Below are 27,234 nucleotides of genomic sequence, written 5' to 3'. Positions count from 1 at the left end.
CCCACTGGTCACCACCTGCCACTCCAAAAAAGACCCATTTATTCCTACTCTCTGTTTCCTGTCTGCTAACCAATTTTCAATCCATGCCGATATATCACCCCCAATCCCATATGCTATAATTTTGCACACTAACTTCTTATGTGGGACTTTATCAAAAACTTTCTGAAAATCCAAATACACCACATCCACTGGTTCTCCCTTATCTATTATGCTAGTTACATCTTCAATAAACTCCAGTAGGTTTGTCAAACATGATTTCCCTTTCATAAATCCATGTTGGCTTTGACTAATCCCATTGATATTTTCTAAGTGTCCTGTTATCACATGCTTTATAATAGACTGTAGCATTTCACCTACTACTGATGTTAGGCTAACTGGTCTGTAATTTGCTGTTTTCTCCCTCCCTCCTTTTTTAAATAGTGGGGTTAAATTTGTCACTCTCCAGTCTGCCAGGACTGTTCCAGAATCTATAAATTTTGGAATATGACAACTAACGCATCCATTCTTTCCATGGCCACTTCCTTTAGTACCCTGGGATATAGATTATCAGGTCCTGGGGATTTGTTGGCTTTCCATCCCATTAATTTCTCCAGCACTATTATTTTAGTAATACTAATTTCCTTCAATTCTCCCTTCTCACTAGGCCTTTGGTTCCCTGGTATTTCTGGGAAGTTATTTGTGTCTTCCTCCATGAAGACAGAACTAAAGTAGTTGTTTAATTGCTCTGCCATTTCCTTGTTCTCTATTATAAATTTTCCTGTCTCAGAATGTAATTTATCTTTGCTAATCTTTTTCTTTTTACATACTTATAGAAGCTTTTTTCTTCCTTGCAAGTTTGCTCTCATATTCTATTTCCCCCCTCTTAATCAATCTACTGGTCCTCCTTTGCTGAATTCTATACTGCTCCCAATACTCAACTGTGCTACTTTTTCTAGTAACTTTATATGACTCCTCTTTGGATCTAACACTATCCTTAATTTATTTTGTTACCCATGGTTGAGCTGCTTTTCCTGTTGTGTTTTTACACAGAAAGGAATGTATAACTTTTGCAATGCATACATTCATTCCCTAAATATTGGCCATTGTCTACCATCGTCGTGCATTTTCATGAATTTCCCCAATCTACCTTAGCCAACTCACGCCTCATACCTGCATAGTTTCCTTTGTTTAGACTTAGGACCCTAGTTTCAGATTGGACTACTTCACTTTTCATCCTGATGAAGAATTCTATCATGTTATGGTCACTGTTCCCTAAAGGGCCCTGTACAACAAGATTATTAATTAACCCCTCTCATTGCACAATATGTAGGATAGTCTATTCCTTAGTTGGTCCTTCAACATACTGATCTAAAAAAAAAATCATCTTGTACACAGTCCATGAATTCATCTGCCACAGTATTATTACTAATTTGGTTTGCCCAGTCAATGTGTAGATTAAAGTCACCCATGATTACTGAAGCACTTATGCTACATGCGTCTCTAATTTCCTGTTCAATGCCATCCCCTACATTACCTCTACTGTTTGGAGGCCTATAAACAACTTCCACTAATGTTTTCTGTCCCTTGTTGCTTCCTATCTCCATCCATGCTGATTCTACACCTAGGGCAGGTTTTTCCAGTCGGCGAGCGGGGGCGGGGCCAGCTCGCCGATGCGTAAAATGGCGCGGGGATACTTCAGGCATGCGTCCCGACGTCACCCCGCGTCATTTAGATTTTCAGTTCTGCACGCCCAAAGGCCTGTCACCGGCCTATTAAGGCCATTAAAAAAGCAATTGAAATGATTGATGGACCTGCCTGTCCAACCTTAAGGTTGGTGGGCAGGCCGGGAGCCCTGGAGGGCTTCTGAAAAAACATGAAACCTCATCCACGGGAGGGATGAGGTTTCATGAGGGTATATACATTTTTATTAAATGTTTAAATAAAAGTTATGGACATGTCCCAACTCATGTGACAGTGTCATATGAGGGGACATGTCAGGGATTTTTAAAAATCACCTTTATTGAAAGTTTTAAATCGGAGCCGGCCTGCCTGAGGCAGCACTTTGCCTCAGGGATCTCTGTGCGCTCTTTCGCACGCATGCATGAAAAAGCGCACCCCTGGCTGAAGAAATTCTACCCACAACCCACCCCCACCCCCGGGCCCACACAGGGAGCACACAGCGCTTCTGAGAGAAACAAAGTAATTGGCCCGCCCACATAAAATGGCAGCGTGCCCCCGATCGGGGGTGCCGATTGGAAGCCTGCCCGCTTGCGCCCACTCCCGCACTTCCCCCCCAACGGGAGGAAAATGTTGCCCGTAGATTTTCTAAATCAATATCCTCTCTCAATATTGCACTGGTTTCATCCTTAACTAACAATGCCACCTCACCTCCTTTTCCTTTTTGCCTGACCTTCCTTGAATATTCAGTTCCCAGCCTTGGTCACTCTTCAGCCATGTCTCCGCAATCACAATCATATCGTACCCGTTTACATCTATTTGCGCTGTTGATTCATCTAACTTATCGTGAATGCTCTGTGCATTCAGATACAGTGCCTTTAGAGTTGTCTTTTTAACATTTTAACACATTTTTTTGGTACTATGGCCCTATTTGCTGCTAGCCCTTGTTTCCTCTGCCTTCCACTTTTGCTTTCTTCTTTTCTGTTTTCCATTCCTATCTTTGTTTCTTCTCTTGTGCCTCCCCACTCAGGCTCCCATCCCTGCCACTCTAATTTAAACCTACCTGCGAATGCCCCAGGTCCCAGGTCCTGCTGGGGTGCAAACCGTCCAGCTTGTACAGATCCCATCTTCCCCAGAATCGGTACCAATGCCTCAGGAATCTAAATCCCTCGCTCCTACACCATCTCTCCAGCCACGCATTCATCTGGTCAATTCTCCTATTCCTGATCTCACAAGTAAGTGGCACTGGGAATAATCCTGAAATTACTTTCTTTGAGGTCCTGCTTTTTAATTTATTTCCCTGCATTCTGCTCACAGCACCTCATCCCTCTTTTTACCTATGTCGTTGGTACCAATATGAACCATGACCTCTGACTGTTAATCTTCCCCTTTCAAAATGTCCTGAGGCCACTCAGTGACATCTTGACCCTGGCACCAGGAAGGCAACATATCATCCTGATGCCACGTCCGCAGCCACAGAAACGTTTATCTGTTTCCCTTATGAGGGAATCCTCTATCTCCATTGCACTCTTTTTTTCTCGCCTGCCCCGTGCAGCTGAGCCATTCGTGGTGCCACAGACTTGGCCCTTGCTGCATTCCCCTGAGAAATTCCCCAGCAATATCCAAACTGGAAAGTCTGCTGGACAGGGCAACAGAACCAGGGGACTCCTGCACTACCTGCCTAATGTTTTTACTCTGTCACGCGGTCACCCATTCCCTTTCTGCCTGCACACTCTTTACCTGCGGTACGACCACCTCACTGTATGTGCTATCCATGAAGATCTCACCCTTGCGGATGCTCCACAGTGACTCCAGCCACAGCTCCAGTTCTGAAATGCGGATTTGGAGCAGCTGCAGCTGGAGACACCTCCTGCACCTGTGGTCGCCCTGGACACTGGAAGTGTCCCTGACTTCCCACATCACAAAGGAGGAGCATTCCACTTGGCTGAGCTGCCCTGCTATAACTTACCCTTAAATTACTCCCATTACTTTTACTTCCTCTAGTTTAGAGGCTATTAAGGACAGAAAAAATACTCACCAGATCCTACTTACCAAGGCCGCCACTCTTCTTTCTGAGGAAAGGTAGAAAATGAAAGGATCGCCTCCTTCTCTCTCACCAAACTCCAAATTAAGCACTCTAATTCAGCCCAAAGCAGTACTCCAGGGCAGACAAGGCAGCATTGTAGATGGCTTGCTTTTATGCTCTTGAAATCTAGCTTCTGAAAACCTGTTTAAGCCAGCTATCTAATTAAATAGCTGCAGCTGCAAGCAGAGCCTGTATAATTCCAGTTTTAAAGCTGGACTAAAACGCACCTTCTCCCAACCCAAAGAGCAATTATTAGTTAGTTGAGGCTCCTGTCCATAACAAATGTACTGTTGTCTAGCATGGTGTTTTCAATAAGTTAATTATTACACATCCTGCATTGGGACAGTAAAACATTTTTCCTAAGGAGGCTCATTGGGGCCAATTTTGGTCTCAGTTCTTTTTAATACCAGTTTTGTTAAACCATTTCTGTGGGTCTATGAGGAACATTGATACTCTTCCTGGCCATATAAGAATGAACCTGCCCATTGGCAAGCCTCTCCCTCACTCTCTCTCACACACACACACACACACGCACACACACCCACACACACACACCCACACACACACACACACCCACACACACACACACACCAGTAATCAGTTGGCCCTCCCAGTCATGGAAAAACTACCAGTTTGGTTCAGCAGACGAGCCACAAATTTCCTAACTCCTTCCAATTGGCAATCCTCCTGCTCAAACATGAGTAGGTTGTCATAATATTTTTGTAAGGCCCAAACATCAGAATGGTTCAAACCTCCAGCGAAGTTCACCGGGCAGGCAGTGCAGGGTCCCAAGGATGAGGAGCTATTCAGTGCAAAGGCTGAGGAAGCCTCAACAGAAGAGATAATTGTAAAGTATGCCTAATGTACACCTAAGTGATAATTACAGCTTTATTAAATTGCACAGCCCAGTGAGCCGGGAAAATAGATTGCTCTTCCATGTGATATATTGGGTCCCAGACTGCTGTACAAGGCAATATTTTCTTACTGCATTCCCTCTGACCTTTACATGGTATAGGATGCGTCTGAAGAAATTAAAAAACTCCAAGTACAAATAAATCTAACTATTTTGCTTGTTTGTGAAGCCAATGTGGCCGTTGGGGTGGGGCTTGTCACATTTTCATTAATAAAAGCAATGAGAAGTGTGTGTTAGAAAACAGACATATGAGGTAAGAAAAATCTGTTTTGGTCAAATAGCTGACTCTATCCATCAGCTGACCTTGTCCTTGCATACTTTGCCTTGATGCTTTTCATCTTTCTTCTGTTCCAGGCTGTTATAACACCACTCTTCAATTAATCTACTCAGGTATGTTCTTACAAATTGCTGCCATATATTATGATGATGATTTGGGTGTTTAATGAAAAGGTCACCACTTTATAATTAGCGTTTTAGGGCAATTTTTATATATTTCCAATTATTAAGTGTTGTATTCAATTAATCTTCCCAGTTGGTAAATTTATGTGAATATTATCCCTTTGTCAAAATAGCTTGTCCATTCAATTTGGTACAACCTGCAGACTTGGATCTTATATTCTCAACATCCTCACCAATACAATGGAAAAAAGAAAAAAACGTGCAAGACAATTCTTGGGGCAGACTTAATTACAGCTCGCTTTCTCAAGCTATCACAATAGATCACTTTCCTTTATTTGCTGTTATTCAGCAAATGAATTATTCCATTTACAACTCCTACTCTTTGTCCCAGAACTCTTTTGAGAAATCTTAACAAATGTGTTTTGAAATTCAAGGTATATAATATTAATCACCTTATCATCATTCATTTCTATTACATTCTTACAAAATGCCAATAAGTTATTAGGCCCGACTTGTTTTGGTTTGAAATAGCTGTCTTGACTATGGTCAAATGGATTTGAATTGCTTCCATTATAAAGGATTCTAATATGTCTCAAACTACAGATGTCAAGTTAACCGACCTTTGTTCAATTGATTGAGTTCCTGGCCTCTTTCGAAGATTGGAATAACATTAGTTATTTTCCAGTCTTCTGCCATCATTCCTGTGCCCAACAAGCTGTGAAATTTTTCAACCATACCCTACTTCTATTCTCATTTCTCAAAGTATTCTTGGATGCATTCCATCTGGTCTTGTTTTCTGATAAATATTTACATGTTCTAACTTTTAATGATCATTCTCTATTTCCTCTAGAGAATTCACAAACCTCAAATATGAAAAGGAACATTGCCAATATTTTCTCCAGTGACAAGTAACATTCAAAATATTTTTTGTATTCCTATCTCCCACCAACCACTCTCCATCCCTTCCATTATCCCACTCCTCTTCTCTAACTTATTTTAAATATCTCCTGTTTCTTTCTTTGACATGAATCTTTTATACTGCGAGTAGCATTTTCTATTCATCCAATATATTTATATTTTGTACACTTTTTCATCCTCGCCATCAGTTATACATTTATTTTCTTCGTAGTCATTAAAACAGACCTTGCGATGTTCATTTTTAAAGTTTTCACTAACTCTGTATTGTGAATCTGGCATAGACACCTACCTTGGTTTAACAATGTCAGTCACTCCCATAAGCAGCCTGAGAATCTTACTTTTTTTCCCGACTTTACTCATAGTGTCCTACATCTATATGCATTGTAGCAGGGCCCAAGTGTTTAACAATGAAATTTCCTTTGGATCTGCATTGGATCTCCTGGCTTTACATACATGTGCTTCTTCAGTTTCTCTGAAGATGAACTGAAGTAGGACTAGGTAAGCCCATTTAAATCCTAGATTGCTTTATTCCGTTGGAATGAGAAACATACAGGGCAACAGTTATGATTGGAGTCACATAATTCAATTTGTATAATTGATGTTTGTACAATGATAGGTAACAAAGAAGCTTCATGCAATTGCACTGCAGCAAGTGGTCTTCCTTAAACACAATAACTTTACTGCATTCTGACCTACACTCCCAGAACCACACTTTTTTCTGACTGCATTCAATTTCACCCCTGACTGTTTTAGAATATTAACCACCCAAGAAGTCACAACCCAAGATTGGGCTGTCCATAGAAACTAACCCCTTTAAGCAATATTTAATTCAAATCATCTCTTAAAATAACTGATATCTATATCTTTTTCCCTTGAAAAATAGTTAAAGAATCCTGAACTATGTTAATACTGAATCTGTGAACCTCACTGTTGCTGATGTTCAAATATTTCCCAGCCTCCAACAGTTCTATCACTCAGGTTTGTTGTTAAGCACAAAATTATTGCTATCTACCCATTTCCTCTCTTTAATATGCTGCATCCAGAAGTGGTCCACTATTCAGTCAATTAGTTTACCTCTCTCTTTTGAGACACATGGGACAGAATTTTCTGTTTTTGAAACTAAGTGAGGTGGCGGGTGGGTTCCGCGGCGCATATCCCGCTGCTCAGAATGGCGTTAAATCACGCTTGAGTCCAGGCTTGGTTGCTCATTAATTATTCACAGGTGAATATCTCACCGAATCACTTGGCGGGTCGGGAGCTGATTCGTTTGCCCCATCATTACCTGGCGGGGTCGAAGGTCCGGGCGTCCATATTTAAACACCCCCGGGGCACACACACCTCACTCTCTCCAGCCCATTTGTCTCCAGGAGACCATTAAAGATGTCTGTGACCCAAAAGAAGAAGGCTGCACTCTGTTTCAGCCGCAATGCCTTGTTAAGAGTAGTGCAGGCATGAAGGGTTGCGCCTCCCCCCAGGGCAGCTCCAGAAAGCACACCAGCCTCACCTCTCTAGCCTGCGATGCCATCACAAAGGTCAGCAAGGCTGGTCAGTGTATCTGAAATGCCATCCAATACAGGAAGAAGATGAATGATCTCGCCCAGTCTGCTAGGGTAAGTTATCCTTCAGCTCCCCACACTATCAAGCTCTCATCATGGTGTCATGTACTCAAAGGGCGACTCTATTCACGGATCTCACACAACCATTTTTGGGAGACTCATATCACCACTAATTGGCTCATGGAAACTTTCACATCACCACAATCCCATCAACCATGCTGCGCACATTCCATCCTCAGCCACTTCTGGAGAGGGCTTACCGCACACAAGGCTCACTCAACCTCTGCTCCATCCCTTCTCATCACATGCGTTTCTTTTGTCTTCATCCAGGGCAAGCTTGCCCACAAGAGAAGGGAACGATCCTGGACGGGGGGGGGAGGGACGGCTGATATCATAACCCTCACGGAATTTGAGGAGGATGCCGCCGAGATCGCTGGGGAGGACCGGGATCGCTCTTGTGGGGATGGGGAGATCAGATTGTCTCAGCAACATGGTATGGATCACACCTCCATCAGTTCATCACATCCTGACAACCACAGTGACATGCAGTCTTGTATTCCTCATGCTCATCAACTAAAACTCCATTCTCTATCTTATAGGCACCACTGGATCAAGCCCACAAGGGCCCCCACCATAAGCCCCAGTACCCAGACCACGTCTGAAGAGGAAGCTGAGGAAGAACTATAACAGCGCCCGCACCCTCCACCGGTGCAATACACACCTCGGTGGGACATAGCTCTAGATTAGGCTCAGGCTCACCTACTGGAGAACACCTCACTGGCATCCCCAAAACAATCGGAGGAAGGGACAGCCCAGGTCTCTGGCACTCAGAGGGCTGCTGGAAACCAGCCACCCGCTCAGTCTAAGTTAGATGATGAGCCTCTGCGAGGGGCTACCAACTAATGTTGGAAATGCAAGGAAGGAGGCAGAGGAAGATGAGGCATGAAATTTGGCAGTCCCTTAGCAGACTAGAGCAAACGATGGAGGAGTCCGCCCACGTTCGGTCTGATGTCGTGGCTCTGACATGTCAGCGCCTCAATATCACCATGGGAATGCTGGTGACCACCGTGGACAGTTGATTCAGCAGGTTTTGCCTGATTTGTGCTCAGCACTGGACTCCATGGCCACACCCTGTTGGGCACCATCAAGTTTTAAGTGACAGAGGGACCTTGATATCCCTCCAGGTGTCCCTTCTCCTCAAGGAGCCAGAGCGAGGCCTTAGGCCCCACAGGGAGGATGAGTGTCAGCCGGACACCCTGGGGGCCTCCTCTCAGGACACTCCAGGGGCATCCAGCTGCTCAGAGTCTGTTCTGCCCGTGACCCCATCCACACCAGTTGCTCAGGTTAAGGAGCGTGCATCTGCCCCTGAGCAGGAAACTCTTATAAAGCCGGTGCCCTCCAGGCCTCAGGCCACTGTTCAGTGAGGTACCCGACCTGACATTAATCTGCCATCAGGAGAATTGGAAACTATTTTTATGCTGGCCGGTTTCTGATTTTTTTGGCTCCCACCATATTCCCTGCTCCTGCCCGCCATGAACCTTGTCACAGGTGGGATGGGAAAATTCCACCCATAGGGTTAGGATTTCGTTGAGTCCTGGGGACTCCATGGAAGGTGGGTCCTGATTCCAGGCCTGGCTAACAGCCTAATTAGGCAAGGTTTTCATGGGTGCTGGGTGGGGGGCATACCTTGGCATGGGGGGCATGAGGAGGACCTTTTGAACTTAAATTTCAAAAGGTTCCCTCATGCAGACTATGGTTCACAATACCTCTGAGATGCCGTGAACCACAACTCTTTGAAAAGTTGGCCCAATTCTTAGCCAATCTTGGCTGGGCACTGATTGACAGCTCTGGCTCTCTGACCTCTTCTGTCAATCGCATAATGTTTATTTATGCAAGGTAAAGAGGTTTCAAGTGCTTGCAGTTTCTGCCATTGCTAAAGGATCTGGATGATTGACACTTTTATTGCCAATAGTAAAAAACAGTTTTTTTTAGGAAAGTGGGAGTTATCAATGAATAACTAGTTTGTCTTAAAGCTGTTTTTCGCACATCCTATCAGCCCATGGGATTCATTGGTTTTATACAGTGCATAGTGGGTGAAGTGGCATGGAAGTGCCATAGCTTGGCATAGGAGGCATGTGGGGCCATGTGGGGAGATGGTATTGATGGGGCATGTAGGCTGTGTGAGAGGTGATTGGATTTGAGGGGTGAGGGCTAGAAGTCTTTACTCTATCATTATAACTAGTACAAAGTCCGACAGCATCAAGGTGGGCCTTTTAAGCAGTCCACGTCGGCACCCAGCACCCCCTCTGGCTGCCTCTGACCTCTTTCCTGGGTCAGCTGGCCTGACCGCAACCTGCATCACAAACCAACCACCCGGTTCTTTCTTACTTCAATGTGATGTGTTTCTTCAGTGCTTTCAGATCCCAAAGGCCAGAAATTTTCGTTCATCGGGCAGACACGCACCCGACCCGAATGAAGGTAAAAGATGACACCGGGCGAGCGTCCCAACGTTATCGCGCAGTCCCACGATATTTTGGTCGGCAGGCGCGCGTGAGCCGGCAGCGCGCCCGCTGACACTTAACAGGCCTATTAAGGCCATTAAAGATCTAATTGAATTAAATTTTTCGCTGTCCATTCGACCTTACGGTTGGCGGGCAGGCGAAAGAGCCAAGCGGCCTTTGGATTTTTTAGGAAACCCCATCCACGGGCGGGATGAGGTTTCCAGAGCAATTAAAATTAACTAAAAATTTTAACATTTCGTTCATAACATGTCCCTGCTCATGTGACAGAGTCACACGAGGGGACATGTTTTTTTAACATTTTAAAATTATTCACTTTTAATTTTCAAAAATCTGCATCTCCCTGAGGCAGCTCTGTGCCTCAGCAAGCTTTTCCTGTGCGCTGTAAATGCCTTTCATGCTGGGCGGTCCTTAGTTGGCGTGAAATCACGGTCACGGCCCAATCGCGGACTGCAGTTGGCTTCCCAGCCATTCCCCCTCGGCCCTGCCCGATGAGGGCAAAATCCTGGCCAAAGTGTGGGTCCCAAGCAGCCAAATATAGCTAGTTGCTGGTTCTCCTTGTGACTGGTGTCCCAGGAAAAGGCCTTCCTGGCCATGGATCTTCTTAAATCCCTATAATTTTATATTCAGCTTGTAATTGGCACATATTAGACGCATATTAGATTAATTGGCAGCACTAACAAGGGTTTCATGTAAAGAAAAAAACGGCTTTAAGCATCCACCTAAACCAAAAACATCTATAGCATTAAAAAGGCAGCTCCTCTGGCAATGTAGCATTTCCTCAGTGCTACTTTGAATTGTCATCCTAGATGATGTGCTACAGTCTTAGAGCAGACCTTGTTCTCATAGGCCAGAATCTTACGGTGGTCAGGCAGGCGCACGCCCACCCCAAATGCACGTGAAATTGCGCGAAATGATGTTGGGCGTGCGTCACGACATCATTACACACGTGACCAATGTTAAGGTCGGTGGGCATGCGTGGGAGTCGGTGCCACGCCCACTGACAATCAAATACCAAGTAAGGCCATTAAAAACCCTATTATCCACGATTTTACATTGCCTGTGTGATTTCGTGCTCGGTCCACGGGCAAAACGGGCAGTCAGGCAGCCTGTTTTTAACAAAACCTCATCCAAGGGAAAGGTGAAATGTCCGGGGTGAAATATAATAAAAAAAGATATCTGGGGACTGAGGTTTTTTGAATTCTGCTGTCAGGTGCTTGAATGTGCTGCATAGACACAGTTTGGTGCATTTTTTTCTTGTCATTTAATCTGTCCAGGTCTGCAGCTCCCTGAGGCAGCTCTGCAGCAGCTATCTGCCTTCAGGGAGCTCGGTAGAAATGCCCACCCACACCCTCATTTTTGTCGGTGCCCGCCCTCTTCCCCCCCCACCCTCGGCAGTGCTGAGGCTTTCTCAGCGCACGTTTCATGCTGGTTGGCTGTTAATTGGCCAGACAGCACGAAATTGTATTTGGGGGGCCGATCGCGGGCGGAAGCGCATTTCATGTCCGCTTCCGGGCCTGCCGACTTGGCACGCACGCCAAGCGTGAAATTCAGGCCTTAGTTTTCTGATTTGGAGATGAAAGATCTTTAATCTAAACCAAACTTGCACATTGGGAGCAAACATAGTGCATTTAGACTTTAATTTCTGGTTTGACGTTAATAATACGTTGTCTTCTTGTGACACTTTAATTAATGTTTCACTATATTAGCTCACTAGGCATCTAAAAATGATTGGACCCAAAAAAACTTTGGAGATAGAAGTGAATTGTATATCTTAGTGCAGCAATTTCCTGAAATTCACAAGCCCCAAACAGCACAAGCACTCCTTAATGAAAACAGAATTACCTGGAAAAACTCAGCAGGTCTGGCAGCATCGGTGGAGAAGAAATCAGTTGACGTTTCGAGTCCTCACGACCCTTCGGCAGAAGAACTGGGTTTTGCTATTTCCTTGTGTTTATTTCATTTTTGTTCCCTTTGGTCCTGCCCTTTAATCAGTGGTCCTCAGCCATAGGGCCTACAGACCTCGGGGGGTTTATAGAGGCTTTCCAGGGGTCTGAGGGTGCTTGCTGAGAACGGCTGGCCCTCCAGGTGGACGATGCAAGCGGTTGGAGGCAGGCCTGGTGTGTGCTGCGAGGTAGGACCAGAATGCGGCTGCTGCATGTGCTGTGCAGAGTAAGCTGACTGCTTGAGCTAGCAGAGTAGCGTGCGTGCATGGGGGAGTGCTGAGGTGGCACAATGATCTTTATATCTGCTGGAATTTAGACATTGTCCTTTTTAAAGTTTGCTATTTTGATGTATTTTGGGAAAATTAAAAGTATTTACTGCTAAACTGAAACAGCTGTCGCAAGGTTAAGGCTATGTAATGTGCCAAGTCAAAGCCATGTTTACAGATACATTGAAAGCAAGGCCTCAGCTGAAGAACAAAAAACGTTTAAAGACCAAACAGAGCAGTGGTGCCTAGGTTTACCGCTGTCATTGTATTTATATTGAGTGCCAACACACCTTTATTTCTTTGTGTTTTCATGAATTGTGTTACCTGGGGAATATTTCATTATAATTTCACCTACCTTTCCACTAATTAGAAAGTAATTATAGAGGTATGTTTAAAATGATTATTTGCTTGCCTCCGATTTACTTTGTTTGCAAGAAAAATGCACTGCTGGGTGTCCTGAAAATATTAGTGTATTCATGGTAGTTAGGAAGCAAATTCTGAATGTCACAAATCTTTGAAAATATCTGAGCCCAGCAGGTATTATTTTCCACATAAAAAAGAAAAAAATAAATACTTGCATTTATTTAGTGTCTTCCATGACCACAGAACCTCCCAAAGCACTTTACAGCTACTGAATTTTTTTTTGTGTGGTCACTGTCGTATTGTAAGAAACACAACAGATCACTTACATACAGCAAACTCCCACAAATAGCAATGTGACAATGACCAGATAATCTGTTTTTTTAAATATTGATTGAGGGATAAATATTGACTGGAACACCAGGAATAACTCTCCTCCTCTTCAAAATATGAGATCTTTTACGCCTAATTGAGAGGATAGACAGGGCCTCTGTTTAATCTGAAAGACAGCACCTCCAACATTGTAACACCCCCTCAGTGCTGCACTGCAATGTCACTCTTAAGTTTCGCGTTCAAGTCCTGGAGGTGGATTTGACCCCACAATCTTCTGACTCAGAAGTGTGAGTGCTGTCAACTAAGCCACATGCATGAATCATATAAACAGGTACAAAATGTAATCAAAAAGACTTATAGAATGTTGGCCTTTATCTCAATAAAGTTGAAACACAAAGGTGAGGAAGTGATGCTTAAGTTGTACAGAGACTTGGTCAGACCCTATTTGGAATACTGTATTCAGTTCTGGGCACTGCGCCTGTGGAAGGATATATGACCTTGGATGTGGTACAGTGTGGATTCACCAGAATGATATCAGGACTTAAAGTGTAAAATTTATGAGAGCAGGTTGCTTCCTCTTGTGAAGGAATTAAGAACAATGAAGCATAATCGTAAAATAGGAGCTAGGCCATTTAGGAGTGAAGTCAAGAAGCATATTTTCACCCAATGTGTAGTGCAAACTTGGAATTCTCTGGATCAATGAAATTTTTAAGACTGAGATTGATAGATTTCTTTTTGTTAGACAATGTATTAAGTGTCACAGAGCAAAGGAAGTGAGGCTGAATGGCTTACTCATATTCCCACGTCCCCTTGCAACCCTGCATTGGGTACCTACTATATTTGCATACTGAATAAACTATTCAATAAATAATTTGGCACAATTATGTTTAACTTGTCTTGCATTGATTTTGGAGACAAAATAAAATTCCAGGGTGGCCATTCGGAGCCACGCACATTTCTATTGCATGTTGTGTATCATTAATTTTTCACAAGCATGACAAGACCACCAGAGGACAAAAGACTTTTTGTCCCTGTTGCCTGTTCAAAATGTCTATTCATCACATAACTGGCACTCACCCTGAACAAACAAAAAATGCATTTGAGCAGAAAAATATTTGAATGGAACCCAGTTTTCTTATACCAGTTATTTTCACATATTACAGCTGTTATACAAAGTGGACAATGTGACTGAGGGCTTTAAAATCCTCTGCTGTTAAAAATAACTTTAAGCATAACTTATTCTTGATGCAAATTGAAATTAATTGAATTGAACTGATTAATATGAGAATTGTTAGGCGGCACTGTGTGAATTGACAAGGGGTTTAGTAGGGCAGTACTTGACTCCATTAGCAGCTGCTGTCAGAGGGGTAACATAATTGAATTATAATTCGCTTGAAGTGTGCCACATGGTTGAAGGATGATTTAGAGGTTCAGGAAATAACTGCCAATCGGATCCCATGTGGTTACCACTATTTATTAGAAATTCACAGTTCTACATTAGACATTTTCTTGCATTCATCGTCATCGGTCAGCTTCATTAGTTGACCTTGCTCCCCTGTGATCCAGAAAGCACCTTTACTGCCAAAAAATCTAGTTAACCAAAGGCATAAGTTGGAGATTGTATGGATTGGATACTGTGGGCTTGCACATGCTGCCAAGTGTGTACTCATCATTTTGACCAAGAGCACCTTAGTGAGATCAGGGGCAGGATTTTAAACCCCATATGGAGGCAAGGACATAGATTAGCATGCAAATTCATGCCACTGGCCAGGATGCCAGTTTGCTGGCACCATTCCAGCCCAGGCCCTTATGGGAGGGCTTTCTGCCTGCAAGCAGTGGATTGCCAATTGTGCCTACCTCTGCCAATTTTATTTTCCCAATCTACATGAACATTAAAGCGATTTTAATCTTCACATAGATTGGGAAAATCAAATTGGCAGAGGCAGCCACGAGCAAGGATTCATAGCGTGTATTCGGGACAGTTTCCTAGGACAATATGTTGTGGATCCAACCAGGGATCAGGCTATTTTGGATCTGGTAATGTGTAATGAGGCAGATTTAACAAATGGTCTCAGAGTAAAAGATGCCCTAGGAAACAGTGACCATAACATGGTAGAATTTAGCATTCAGTTTGAGGGTGAGAAACTTGGGTCAGAATCAAAAACTTAAATAAGGATAATTACAAAGGAACAAGGCAGAGTGGATTGGGAAAGGAGTTTAGCAGAAAAAATGGTTGATGAACATTGGCAGACATTTAAGAAAATAGTTCATGGATCACAACGAAGATATATCCCAGTGAGGAATAAGGATTCTAGGAAGGCGATAAAACAACCATGGTTAACCAAGCAAGTTAAGAATAGTATCAAATTGAAAGAAAAAATATATAATGTGGCTAAGGTTAGTGGTCAGTCAGGGGATTGGGAAAGTTTTAAAAGCCAACAAAAGATGATCAAAAAATAATAAAGAGGGAGAAAATAAACTTTGAGGGTAAACTAACAAGTAATATAAAAATGGACAGTAAGAGCTTCTTTAAATATATAAAAAGGAAGAGAGAGGCCAAAGTGGACATAGGCTCCTTAGAGAATGAGGCTGGTGAAATAATAATGGGAAACCTGGAAATGGCAGAGGAGTTGAATAAATACTTTGCTTCAGTCTTCACGGTAGAAGGTACTAATAGGATTCCAAAAATACCAAATAATCAAGAGGAAAAGGCGATGGGGGGTGGGGAGAGGAAATAAATACAATAACTATCGCTAGAGAAAAAGTACTAGGGAACTAATGGGACTAAAGGCTGATAAGTTGATAAGTTCCCTGGACCTGATGGGTCCTAGGATCCTAGGATATTGAAGGAAGTAGCTACAGAGTTAGTGGATGCACTGCTGGTAATCTCCCAAGAATCCTTAGATTCTGGAAAAGTCCCAGCAGATTGGAAAACTGCTAACATGACCCCCTTATTCAAAAAGGGAGGGAGACAAAAAATGGGTAACAATAGGCCAGTTAGCTTAACATCTGTGATTGGGAAAATGTTGGAGTCTATTATAAAGGATGTAATAGCAGAGCATTTAGAAATACATAATATAATCAAGCAGAGTCAGCATTGCTTCATGAAGGAGAAATCATGCCTGTCAAATTTATTAGAATTCTTCAAGATGGTAACCAGCAGGATAGATAAGGGGGAACCAGTAGATGTAATATATTTGGATTTCCAAAAGGCGTTCAATAAGGTACCGCACATAAAACTATTTAATAAGATAAGAGCCCATGGTGTTGGGGGTAGTATATTAGCATGGATTGAGGACTGGCTAACTAATAGAAGACAAAGAGTTGGGATAAGGGGGGCATTTTCAGGATGGCAACATGTAACTATTGGAGTGCCACAGGGATCAGTGCTGGGGTCACAATTATTTACAATATATATTAATGACTCGGATGAGGGAAGTGAATGTACTATCGCCAAGTTTGTGGATGACACAAAAATAAGTGGGAAGGAAAGTGGTGAGGATGACACAAGGAGTCTACAGAGGGATATAGGCAGGTTAAGTGAGTGGGCAAAAACTTGGCAGATGGAATATAATGTGGGGAAATGTGAGTTATGTACTTTGGCAGGAAGAATAAAGGAGTTGAATATTATTTAAATGGATAAAGACTGCAGAAAGCTACAGTACAGAGGGATTTAGGAGTCCTTGTGCATGAATCACAAAAAGCTGGCATGCAAGCTCAGCAGGTAATGGGGAAGGCAAATGAAATGCTGGCCTTTATTTCAAAGGGAATGGAGTATGAAAATAGGGAAGTCTTGCTAAAACTATACAAGGCACTAGTTAGACCACACCTAGAATACTGTGACCAGTTTTGATCCCCTTATCTAGGGAAAGATATACTGGCATTGGAGGCAGTCCAGAGAAGGTTCACTAGGTTGATCCCAGGTATGAAGGGATTTTCTTATGAGGAGAGGTTGAGTAGGTTGGGCCTGGACTGATTGGAGTTTAGAAGAATGAGAAGCGACCTTATTGAAACATATAAGATTCTTAGGGGGCTTGGCAGGGTAGATGCTGAGAGGTTGTTTCCCCTTGTGGGAGAGTCTAGGACCAGAGGGCATAATCTCAGAGTAAGGGGTCGCCCATTTAAGACAAAGATGAGGAGGAACTTCTTTTCTCAGAGGGTAGTCAATCTGTGGAATTCTTTACTGTAGAGGGCTGTAGAGGCTGGGTTGTTAAGTATATTCAAGGCTGAAATAGACAGATTTTTAATCAGTGAGGGAATCATGGGCTATCAAGGGGGAAAAGGCAGGAAAGTGGAATTGAGGATTATCAGATCAGCCATGATCTCATTGAGTGGTGGAGCAGACTCGATGGGCCGAATGGCTTACTTCCACTCCGACGTCTTATGGCCTTATAATTAAAGGCCCAACAAGGCCTAGTATCAGAGGCTAACTGAAGTTTTCAGTCAAACTCTAGGACCCCCAAGGTTAACTTCCTGGAGGTGGCCTCCTGACAGCAGATCAGGAGACCAGCGCTCCAGGCAGGTTAGGCTGCCCTTCACAATTGTGGCCTGGCTGCGGGGCGACATTTTAAAATTTAAACGTTTAAAAAGTTACTGAGCAGGAAATTTAAAATGAAGGTGCCCACCTATTGGCTGTCCAGCTTTGAGAGCCCAACTGGACAGTGGGTCCATCCTCTGGCCACTAATTGGCTAATCTGGGGCAATTTGGGGTATCTGGAATTCACTGCCTAAATTGGAGGTTGAGGTTGAAACGCTCAGCTCATTCAAAAGGTACTTGGATCTGCATCTGAAGCATTGTAACCTGCAAGGCTCTAGATCAGGTGCTAGAAAGTGGGATTAAACTGAGTGCCTAGTTTCTTTTTCATCTTTTTCTGGCCGGCACAGACATGATGGGCTGAATGGCCTCTTTCTGCACTGTAACTTTTCTATGGTTCTATGGTTCAATAGTTTTAACTATTGGGCACTGATCTTTTCTCCTACATGCCATACCACCACAGCCTGACATCCTATTTGACTATTTCAGGCTGCCCGCCCCAGACAGAAAAACGTTAACGTGTGACCCCTTTCACAACTCTGTGTGATATAAGTTGGTCTGACAAGCTGCCAAACTAAGTTACCACCTTGAATATCCCTCCACCCATTTCATGGGAGCTCCTAGCAGCTGCATTTTCTGACCAGCTATGGTCCCATACCATGCATGTTAAATGAAACCCCTCGGTCTCAGTGAACTGTTGTGAGATGTATAACTTTGCATTGTCTCAGTGTTGATTCAAATGGAAGAGTAAGCAGGTTATAATCAACATAATATCTAGCTTTTTCATTAATGCACCATGTCCCAATTTGATCAACATCTTCAGTGGCTTGTGTATCTCTGGGATTTAATTCTTTGTAAACTGAATCTAACTTTAGAACAACACAAAACATAAACTGAACCAAAATCCCTAAAAGGCTCAGTGTCCATTACACTTTTCTGATTGCCTTAAATAATGATTATCTGTAATGCTTTCTATAGTTTTGCTCAGATTGAGACATGGAGGAAAAGTTATCATGCAATTCTATGATCTAAAGCTCCTTCAGAAGTATTTTCTCAATGCTTTTTCCAGAACCCAGTACTTCCTTTCCCAGTTGACTACCATGGTAATTAGGGACTCCTGGAATTGAACAATTAATTCGCTGCTCTGAACCTTTCATGTCTCTCACCTGCTTTCATATTTCTTCAGGAGTTCTCATGATCCATTTATCCCTGTTTTGCCTTGTCTCTGCCTACCTTACAAGCACATATGCCTTGCTCTTTGCTCTGCTAGCTGTAATTTTTACTTTGGCCCGATGCTTTTAATTTGAAGTGCTGCATATGCACAATCTTTCTGTACTGTGCATATCTGTTATTTCTTAACAAACTCCTCAGTGCCCTTTGCTGTTAGTTTTTTACCTCCAGGTGTTGTGATTGACACTTCCAGCGATGGACTCAACATTACAGAAGGCATGAAGGCAATTGGACCACATGACAAAAAAACACGAAAAGAAAAATTAAAAGGAAAGGTCGGAATGAAGGAAAAAATGTGGGTGATTCAATACATAGAATGCAAAACCAAAAATCAGCAAAGTGGAAAACAAAAGGTAAATGATATTAATAAAAGTAAAGAACAGTAGATTAGAGAGGTGAATTTAGGTTTGCAAGTAGAATAGCACTTCTAAGCCAATATATGGTGGTTTTATCAAATTTGGGTACTTATTGAGACTAAAGTGGAACACATTAAAGATAAATAACCTCCTATCTCGTACAGTTACCTTGGCACTGATGGAGTTTAAGTCCAATCTCTGACTATCATATCTCCTGTATGCCTTTGTTAATTTGCTTCTTTCAATATTCATCAGTTCTATTTTTCTTCTTTAGTTAGGGGTCTTTTTCTTCTTCCATATAAGGTTAAACATTGCCATGACATTAATCAGGGCCACAGTAGGGATGCTGCTGCAGAGCAGGTCAGGTGTGCAAAGAGCTCAGTAAAAATCAGGACATATACTCACTCTAGGCTCTATACTGTGAGCAATGCCACAGTAGGGTCTACTTGCATACTACAAGTATCATGGTTTAACTAGCTTTTATTTAATATCAATAGTCCAATATCTATGCAGTTGTTCTTGCTGGATTGTGTTGATTTCAAGCCAGCCTGCACTTCTGTATTTCTGCAGTGAAGTTTGACAATTATGACCGCTTATGACAATGGTGACCGCTTAATGCTCAGCATTAGTCTGTCCTTCTGTCAAATGTGGAGTTTTTCAATCCCAGGGAATTGCCCAAAAATAGTTCCCAAATAGTCAGCCATTTCTAAAGCTACCATTGTACTGTTTATCTGAGGCAACATTCAGACTCCCATGAAACCTGATACAAAATGTAATTATCAATGGGCCCCTAAGTGCTTTTGATTTGCAAAAACAATTTAAGTTCAGAAACTCAAAGCAAACTGGTCAAATCCATAGAAATTCATGGAAGCAGCCACATCAGATAAAATAATCAAAAAAGCCTAAAAATGAATTGAGTACAATTTGAAATTAGGCAGAACAATAACAGATGATATTGAATATTAATAAGTGTATGGTACAGCACATTGAAAAAAAGAGTGATATACATATTGTGAGTGTCACCCTGTCCTCTGAGTCAGAAAGCTGTGCATTCCAGTCTCAGCCCAGAGCCTGGGCACATTATCTATGCTGATAGGCAAGTGGACTTAAAAGATTCCATGGCACTATTTTGAAGAAGAGCAGGGAAGTTCTCCCCACTGTCCTGGAAGGTATTTATCTCTTGACTAGCACCAAAAAAACAGATTATCTGGTCATTTTCACATTGTTGTCTGTGGGACTTTGCTGTGTTGCTATTTTTCTACATTAAAACAATGACACTTGAAAAATATTTAGTTGGCTATAAAGTGCTTTGATTGTATATTAATTGTATTAAATTGTACACAAATGGTGGGCATTAACTGGGGATTCACCGGTGCTCCTATAAATAAGAACAGTTGGTTTTATTAAAATAGTACAAATAAGAACAGACTGAAACCACGGTAAAAGCAAAATACTGTGGATGCTGGAAATCTGAAACAAAAACAAAAATACCTGGAAATACTCAGCAGGTCTGACAGCATCTGCAGAGAGGAATACAGTTCACGTTTCGAGTCTGTATGACAATGAAGATGAAGAGTCATACGGACTCGAAACGTGAACTGTATTCCTCTCTGCAGATGCTGTCAGACCTGCTGAGTGAATCCATGGTGGTTGGGCGAGAAGGTGCATAATTGTAAAGTGTATCTCTGTCAATAAATGCTGAAGAAATGTGGAAAGATTGGCTCTAGTTCCATCCTTCATCACCTGACCTTCTGGAATATAACATGTTTTGGGGTATGCAGAGATCATGAAAGGGGACTGATAGAGAACTGCAGTCAGGTAGGCACAGGCATATCTGTGCCAATAAGATGAGACATTCCTACCCCTCCTACCTCAATTCCTGTTTGTTTGGGCCAGAACACCAAAATGCAGGGAGTCCTCAGGAAGTTGGGCGTGGAGGCTTGTGTATGACTTTCCTCAGACCCAAGGCTCTGAGGGGACCTAGCAGTGAGCCAACAGAATTTGCATTCATAGGTTAATTCTCAGGCCCAGCGGCCTTCAGATTGCAATTCTTCAGTAGCAGCCAGAAAGCTCTTTCAGTGGGTGGACTCAATCTACTTTGCAGTCTGTGAGAACAGTGTCTGCAGACTTCAGCCAGTCAGTTCCCAGTTCACAAGTCAACTGCTTCCAGTAAATTACAACTGACCAGAGCCAAAATCGGGTGCCAACTGACTTCTGTTTGGATTTCCCAGTTGTCCGGCTGCTCCCATTGCAAGCCGGTTATTCCGGTTGGAGACCAGTTAGATACAGTTGCAGTCTTCAAGCTGGTTTCGACTAATTTTTCCTTCTGGGAAAGCTATTCGGAGAGAGGAGATGATGAGCAACAAAGAGAGGAAGATCAACTGAGAGAGAGAGAGAGAGAGCAAGAGAAAAAGACCGACAAAAAAAATCACAGAAAGAAACCATTATGTCCACCATGCATGTGCTAATTTTCTGAAAGAGCAATCTACTTAGTTCCCTGTTTTATCTGCAAGCCCTTTTAATTTAAATAAAAGCAAAAAATTGCAGATGCTGGAAATCCAAAACAAAAATAAAAATTAAAAATACCTGGAAAAACTCAGCAGTTCTGACAGCATCTGCGGAGAGGAATACAGTTAACGTTTCAAGTCCGTATGACTCTTCTACAGAACTAAGTAAAAATAAAAAAGAGGTGAAATATAAGCTGGTTGAGGCGGGGGGTGGGGGTGGGGTGGGGTGGGACAGGTAGAGCTGGATAGAGGGCCAGTGATAGGTGGAGATTGCCAAAAGATGTCATAGACAAAAGGACAAAGAGGTGTAGAAGGTGTTTTAATTTAAATATTTGTCCCCCTTTATTTAAAAGCCATTATGGTTTCTACTTCCACTGTTGTTTCAGGTTGTAAGGAAAATAATTTCTCCTTGCCTCTCTTTCATTTTTTTGGTGGATCTTAAGTTTATGCCAATTAAGCTTTCCACCTACTACAATACACTGAATTCGCACAAATATATTAATATCTTGTGAAGAGTAGTAGGCAGTGAGCTCAACCAGTAAATGTAACTTGGATTTGTATTGGTCAGTTACAGTTACGGGAATTGATTTTTGTCCTGGATGACCTGTAAATAACTCAATTATTTTTCAACACTAATGCGTGACTATGGTCCAAGTTTTATTACTGTTAGAAATTTCATGGCCTAGAAAATATTTCATGCCAGCCTACAGTGTACGCTCCCTGTAATGGAATGGATAGGTTTGAAGTACACTTGATATTGAGCCTCGCATCTTGTCTCTAGCTATCCACATGCAATTTGCCGACAAAGACCCTTTGTTGAGTGCATTAGATTCTATTACCACGCACATTCCACCACATGTGTTCTCTTGTCTTTTTGCAAGGTAGTTGAAAAAGCATTCTCGCAAGATGAGGCCAATTGTGAACTAACAAGCTGGTTTACTTTACAAGAAAAATATGAATGAACAGGGTCAAGTTTCAAAGTGATATTTATATATTTCCCACTGCACCTCATTCCATAAAAAAAAATGTGTCTCTTCCCCTATTGAAGGGCTGAACTCTCTCACAAGATAGAAATCCTTTAACAAACCAGTGCTAACATTTTCCCTTACAGACTATACAGGTACTTCCTCAGCCAGGAGCCCCTCAATCTGTCTCTGTATGCGCGGAGATGAAAAGCTTTCTGCCCTAATCATTTTTCGGGGTTCAAAACTGCTCTGGCTTGACTTTTCTGAGAGATACAGAGACAAAGGGCAGGATTATCCATTTTGGGTTGGGACTCTGATGTCAAGGTCAAATAGGAGACCTGACCCTGCACGGTGTGGGGAGCAAGCAATTGATTTTGCTTAGATTGGCCAGTTAATGATTAGATGGCATGCTTGCCATCCAAGTAAGGATGACAGATTAAAACAAAAAGCTAAAAGCTACTGCGGATGCTGGAAATCCAAAACAAAAACAGAATTACCTGGAAAAACTCAGCAGGTCTGGCAGCATCGGTGGAGAAGAAATTAGTTAACGTTTCAAGTCCTCACGATCCTTCAGCAGAACGCCGAAGGGTCGTGAGGACTCGAAACGTTAACTGATTTCTTCTCCACCGATGCTGCCAGACCTGTTGAGTTTTTCCAGGTAATTCTGTTTTTGTTAAGGTTGACAGATTGCCTCTTGAAGCTGATGGACCTCCAGAAATGAACTGAGTTGCAATTTTCCATTGTGGGTAAAGGGGAGAGAGAGGGTTCCTCCCTTTTGAGATGCCTTCTCAACACTTTTAAAATATTTGAAATAAAAAGTAGTCACAGCTGCTGGACAACCACTGTGGAAAGGGGGGGTCCCTCCGCAAGGCAGCCTGCAGCTGCAGTGGTGGCCGCATAGGCAGTGTAGTAATTATGGGTTTATTTAATGTGTAATGTATCTTTTAGAATAATACTTAAGAGAAAAAGTCAGCACTGAGCTGAACAGGCTAGAGAAACTGGGCGTTATACAAACTGTTCAGCTCTCAGAATGGGCAGTACCCATAGCCCCTGTCCTTAAACCTGACCAAAGCTTCCGAATTTGCGGGGACTATAAACTGACGGTTAATAAAGTAGCCAAACTGGACAGGTATCCCTTTCAAAAATTGAAGACCTTTATGCCAAGCTGGCAGGAAGGACAATGTACACAAAGCTTGACATGAGTCATGCTTATCAACAACTAAAATTGGATAATGCCTCTGAGAATTTGTCACAATAAATACCCACAAAGAGTTGTACCAATATACACGATTGCCTTTTGGTGTCTCCTCCGCTTGTGCCATCTTTCAGAGAACAAAGGAAAGCTTACTGCGGGGACTGCCCCAGGTTGTAGTATTTTTAGATGATGTATTGGTGACAGGATTCACTGAAAAAGAGCATTTGGCAAACTTAGAAGAAGTCTTAAAATATTTCTCACAAGCTGGAGCACGTCTAAAAAAAGAAAAGTGCATGTTTCAAGCGAGGGAGGTATGGGTCACCGGCTAGATTCACTGGGCCTCCACCCGGTTGGGGAGAAAGTGAGAGCCTTAAGAGAGGTACCTGCACCAAAGAATGCCTCAGAGCTCAAATCATTCCTATGAATGATCAACTATTATGTGTGGTTCTTACTCAATTTTTCTACAGTGCTGGCCCCCACTGCATTCTCTACCCAAAAGGAACCAACGTTGGTCTTGGGAGGTGTCCCAGAAAGAAGATTTCATAAAGGTGAAGCAATTGTTGCACTCATCCAACTTATTAGTGCATTATGACCAGATGAAAGAATTGGTGCTGACATGTGACACATCTCCCTACGGAGTGGGAGAAGTGCTCTCTCATCAGATGGACAATGGTATGGAACAGCCTATAGGATATGTATCAAGGACGCTCACTACAGCAGAAAAGTGATACTCACAGATAGAAAAAGAAGGCCTGACAATCTTCTTTGGTGTCAAGAAATTTCACCAGTATGTACACAGCTGCCATTTTACAATCGTTTCAGACCATAAACCACTGTTAGGTATTTTAGTGAGGGAAAGGCTATACCACCCATAACCTCAGCAAGAATACAACAATGGGCCTTACTTCTGGCAGCATATGAATACACATTTGTACATAGGCCCGGCAATCAAATTGCAAACACCAACGCCCTTAGTCATTTGCCTTTACAAGAAAATAATGAGCACGTCCCAGTTCCACAGGAACTTGTTTTACTGTTAAATTTCTTAGATTCCTCAGCGGTATGTGCTCAACAGGTCAGAGACTGGACAAGCCAGAACCCAGTCCTATCTCAAGTACGAGAACGAGTGCTATGTGGTTGGTCTCAGGAGCCCGTATCTGATGAAATGAAATAACCAGCCAGGGTGGCATCCTATTGTGGGGAGCATGAGTGATAGTTCCTCAAAGTGAAGGGAACCACTTTTAATTGAACTACACAGTGCCCACCCAGGAATTTCCTGAATGAAGACCATAGCACTCAGCGATCTATGGTGGCCTGGGATGGATGGCAAAAATATAGAGTTTAGTAAAGCACTGTGTGCAATGTCAGCAACTACAAAAGTTGCCAGTGACAACTCCATTACACCCATGGGAGTGGCCAGGGTGCCTGGGTGTGGTTACACATTGACTACGTTGGACCTTTCCTGGGAACAATGTTTCTGCTCATTGGCAATGGCCATTCAAAATGATTGTACATATATGAGGTGAAGTCACCAACATTGGCTGCTACAATTGAGTCAGTGTTTTGTCATTCACAGACTACCAGAAGAAATAATTTCTGATAATGGCATAGCATTTATGAGTGCTGAGTTTCAACGGTTTGTTAGCCTCAATGGTATCACTCATGTGAAAACTGCACCGTACCACCCTTCCTCAAAAGGACTGGTCGAAAGGGCGGTTCAAAAGTTCAAGACAGGCATGAAAAATCTAACTGGCATTTCCTTGCCAACCAAGCTAACATGCTTTTTCATTACAGGACTACCCCTCACACAACAACAGGTGTCACACCTGCGGAGTTATTGTTGAAACTCCATCTCAGGATGAGGCTGAGCTTAATAATACCGTATTTAGAGGGGAAGGTGGGAAGGAGTCAGGGAAGCCAGAAAACTAAACACGACTGTCACAGTCATGAGAGGAAGTTTAGTGTGGGAAAGCCAGTATACAAAAAGAACTTCAGGGAAGGACCAAAGTGGTTACCAGGTGAAATAAGTGCAGTGACTGGACCTCTATCTCACCACGTGGAGTTGGAAGGCCAGATCATCTGTAAGCATTGGACCTTTTAAGGAAGAGAGAGACAAATCATCAAGATATGGTTCCACCAGTGACCATGACCGGGTCTGCATTTCCTGTTGAGGATACTCAACCCAGGGCTGACATGTCTGACGTTCCTGTAAGAGTTGAGGATACAGAACCCAAGTCAACACCCAAGCACCAGATGTTCAGGCAACTCCGGAAAAGGAGGTTCCCGACAAGGAATCTGAAGTTGTGGAACTACGATGTTCCACACTTAACAAGAAACCACCTGAAAGACTGAACTTGTAAATTCCTTACCCGGTGTAAATATTATGTTGTCTTGAAGAATCTGTACTTGTAAATCTAATATGTATAGCCGAGTTAAAGGGGGAGGAATGTAATAATTACGGTTTTCTTTAGTGTATAATGTATCTTTAAGAATAATACTTGTTAAGGAAGATCACGTAATCTGTAGTAACCAATAGGAGACTAGCGCAGGCTACCGCAGCAGCCAGTGTAGAGACAGAGTTGGAGTTGAAGGCACATGTGTAGTTGCTGCTGAGTACACTGTAAATAAACTTAATGTTTTCATCCAAGAAGTGTCTGCAGTTCAACTCTATCACTATTAGTACAGTTCACCCACTTTACAACAGGTTGGGTGTCCTCAAAGCCTTCCTGGAGCACTGGCTTCTCAGTCTGCCCCCAAGAGGCTGCCTTCGGGCAGCTGCCATGCTCCCAGCATCATGGGGAACTGCACTAAATGCAAACCACATCTGTATAGAGAGTCCAAACTGCCATGGAATGTAAATAATGACTCTCCATTATCTCAAAATTAATGTGATATGTAGGAGAACACCAGATATTGCATCCAGTTGTCCTAGTCAAGATTCAAATTGCTTCCCCCTGGCAGATAACTCTTCCTGCACTTCACAGCAAAATTGTGATATAAATTAAACCAAAATCCCTCAAGGATGCTAACCGAGGTACCTCCTCAGCCACAACCTCTTCAGTTGATCATTGAAAGCAAAGATGATCGACCCCTCCCACTGCAATTTGAGGGAGCCTCTTCTAGCCCCTGATTGCAGACAACCATGGATCTTTGGCAGTGACCAAATTTACATGCCCATCCACCAACCAAGTAATCAATCTGGGTAGATCAGGCAGGACTCTTCAAGTATATATTCAAATATGACAGTGCCATTAAAGTTCGCAAGGCCTCTATGGCCCCAGCCTTGCTTGTCTCCAGCTACCAGGCTCCCCCACACCATTCCTGCTGCCCAATAACAGCACCCTCTGTCCTGCACACCGCTAGCAACAGCCCCCCCCCACCCGCGTGAAAATCAAGGCCCATATATTCGTTCACAGAGGAGCCTGATAGATTTGCCATTAAAAGAGAGGTAGAATCTTATTCCTAAGAAAGGTTAGTGAATCAAGCCATGAATTT

The sequence above is a fragment of the Cetorhinus maximus genome, chromosome 12 (genome assembly GCF_964194155.1).
Source record: "Cetorhinus maximus chromosome 12, sCetMax3.hap1.1, whole genome shotgun sequence".
NCBI lineage: Eukaryota > Metazoa > Chordata > Chondrichthyes > Lamniformes > Cetorhinidae > Cetorhinus > Cetorhinus maximus.
Note: the sequence above shows the minus strand (reverse complement) of the source record.